Source organism: Mus pahari, chromosome 6 (genome assembly GCF_900095145.1).
Source record: "Mus pahari chromosome 6, PAHARI_EIJ_v1.1, whole genome shotgun sequence".
NCBI lineage: Eukaryota > Metazoa > Chordata > Mammalia > Rodentia > Muridae > Mus > Mus pahari.
Window position 1 is genome coordinate 100,452,256 of NC_034595.1, and position 3,528 is coordinate 100,455,783.

Here is a 3,528-nt window from a genome sequence, read left to right on the forward strand (position 1 = left end):
AATCTGTTCCAATGAGAGAGTGTCTAAATGGGCTATTAATTAAATCTATTAACTTAGACTTTGTGTTTCAGAGATGGTGTTCAATCTTGTAAGTGGTAAATCAGGTATTGTAGGAGGTGGGTTTTCCATCAGAAAGCAAGGCTTTGGGGCAAACAGCTTGTTAACTCTGATTGTCAGGCCTTTCTGGGAAGGCAGAGCCAAGGAAAGCAGGCGTGGTTACTGAACGAAAGACTTCGAGTCTTCCACTGACGTGGTGTCGGATTGCAGTAAGTGACGGACAATTGGAATTATTTCTGAGGAAGTGAGCCTGGCCGTCACCCGCAGTGGTCAGCCCCCTTCCTGTCTGCTGTTCAGTGTGGTTTATTTTTCTCCATAGTCTTTCTGTTACAGAGACCTTTCTATTACTTTGCCTCTCACAATGTTTGTCCAACATTAGTGTGTAAATTAAAACTGTCAGCATTCCCACAGACTCCCAAGAACAAATTGCAACATACAATTGCTTCCATTCTGTCTGGCCCTGGAAGTCAAAAAAGAAACTAGAAACTGGAGGAATGTGTTCAATATTTCATCACGTTTCTAAAAGCCAGCTAACAGTGTGGCCCTAGTAGATAATCCCCAAGTGTATGTCCCTTTGACCCCCTACTCGCCTCCATTGTGACGTCTTTCTCACTATTTAAGTTGACCTTGAGGCTGAAGAGATGGCTTAGTGGTTAAGGGCACTGACTGCTCTCCTAGAGGACCTGGGTTCAATTCCCAGCAACCACCTGGCAGTTCATACTGTCTGTAACTCCAATAACTGACAGCCTTACCCAGACATACATGCAGGCAAAACACCAATATTCATACAATAAAAATAAATTATTTTAAGTGTTTAAAAAAGAAAAAAAATGACCTCGAAATATAGAGACCATTTTGCTGACCGGTGGCAAGGGTCAGTCTTTCCACGCGTACAGCAGTTGAGAGGTTAAAGGCTGGCTTCCCCAGGAGGCCTACACGCTGCCCTCATGCCACCGCCATGTCTCCAGTGATCCCTGGAGCAAAAGTTCCAGCATATTTCACGAGTACTCAACACCAGTATCAATGGGCCACGGAAAATGACCTTTGCCAACCCTGCCATTGAGGGTGTGAAGCAGAGGGAGGCAGAGGTGCTCATGTGGTGTTGAGGAAGGCAGACATGGACCTCACCAAGAAGTTCTGGAGAACTTCACAGATGATGAGGTGGGACGTGAGACACCTTCATGCAGAACCCACGACACTCCAAGATCCCAGGCTGGCTCTTGAATAGACAGAAGCATGTGAAGGAACTGCCCCCGAGTTCTGGACAATGGTTTAGACACGCTTTGTAGGGACCTGGAGCCGATCGATGAAGGTTAGAGCCCTTGGGGGTTGTGCCAGTTCTGGGGTTCATGTCCACAGTCAGTCAGCACACCAAGACCACTGCTGGGCCGTACTGTGGGTATACCCCAAAAGAGATGAGTCTCTAGGCCTTTATTGTTGTTAGTGAATAGTATATGCATATACATGTACATATACATATACACACACGCAGTCAGCACACCAACACCACTGCTGGGCTGTACTGTGGGTATAACCCAAAAGAGATGACTCTCTAGGCCTTTACTGTTGTTAGTGAATAGTATATACATATACATGTGTGTGTGTGTGTGTGTGTGTGTGTGTGTAGAGAAAGAGCAAGAGTGAATAGTATATACATATACTTGTGTGTGTGTGCGTGGGGGGGAGGGAGAGAGAGAGCGAGCATATCAAGAGAACACACCCAGCCTCTAGCGGCAGGCGTCCCCAGGAAAGCCTTCCAGCTCCTTTGAGTCAGCTCTCTCATTGACCGCAAGCTTGACGTTTAGGCTGGATGACTAGCCAGGGAGCCCAAGGCACCAACTTGTCTTCCTAGTACTGAGATTAACCACCATGTGCTACCAAGCTGGGTTCTGGGTTCTAGGGATGGACCCTAGGTCCCTATGTGTGCAAGGCAACCTGTTTACTTACTGATGTCTCCCTCCAAGTTCTGGCCCCCACACCCCAGTTTTGAGTGACAGCCATCTCGAAAAGGGTCATTTCTAAGATCGTGCATCAGTCTTGGAGCCTCTGCTCCAGTTTCTATCAACTATAACTATGAACTTTTGATATATTACCCAACAGCAGCCTCTGATAAAACCATGTTCCAGACATAATTCCAAAACTGGAGTTAAGAACGTAAGTTATTGTCTGAATTTTGTTCATTTTGGCATTTTGAGACAGTCTCACTCAGTAGCTCAGGCTATCCTAGAATACACTGGGCATTGCAGGCAAGCCTCATCCTGCCCACACTGGGATTGATCATATGAGTATGCTATCCATCAAGTTGTCTGCTTCCTCTGAAACAGGCAAGCAATTAGCTCTCATTTATTTATATTCTCTGTCTCTGTCTCTCTCTGTCTCTGTCTCTGTCTGTCTCTCTCTCTCTCTCTCTCTCTCTCTCTCTCTCTCTCTCTCTCTCTCTCTTGTATGTGAGTACACTATCCCTGACTTCAGACACACCTGAAGAGGGCACCAGATTCCATTACAGATGGTTGTGAGCCTCTGTGTGGTTGTTAGGAATTGAACTCAGGACCTCTGGAAGAGTAGCCAGTGCTCTTAACCACTGAGCCATCTCTCTAGCCTCTTATTTATTTTTATCACTGTCAAATTGCTTGAGACTATACTGTAAGAGCTTTTTTTAGGACTGGCAAGATGATCCAGTGAGTATAGGCACTTGCTGCCAAGCCTAACAAACTGAGTTCAATCCTGGGGACCCACATGATAGAAGGAGAAAACCAAATGCCACAAGTTGTCCTCTGACTTACACACAAAATCATTTTTTTGATCCAGGTAGTGGTGGCACATGGCTAATCTTAGCACTTGGGAGGCAGAGGAAGGTTATCATAGACGCAGGGTTCTCAACACTATAAAACATGGACCCTGCCCTTCGTTTGTCAGCAGATGTCCCTCTTCAGGAAGTCAGTCAGTCAGCAGCATCCTTTGTGCCAACTTGGCACTTCTGACCACCTACTATGTTACTTGTGCTGGAGTAGGGTGTACATGGTGCCAGATTTGCTTATTTGACTTTGTTACAGAATCTCACCTACAGCCCTGGCTGTCCTGTAACTTACTATGTAGATTATTAGGCTGGCCTCAGACTGCCTGCCTCTGCCTCCTAAATGCTGGGGTTAAAGGCGTGTACTGTTATTCCCCATAGTAGTAGATTGATTCTGTGAAAACCAAAGCGCTGAACAGATTGTGTACAGTAGGCCCCTGGCATTTGAGAACTCAAGAGTGGTTCTCTGTGCTGCAGATTAGGTGCTAATGTCAAAGAAAAGGAAGCACTCTGAGAAAACCTAAGAAGCGATGCCTACTAGGAGTGGGGTATGTTTCTTTTTGCCGTCTCTGCGATGTCATTGGATCTCTCATAAGAAATGTAATGAGTGGTGGACAGGAGAGATGGCTCAGTGATTAAGACCATGGACCGCTCTAACAGTGGATCCAGCTTTGGTT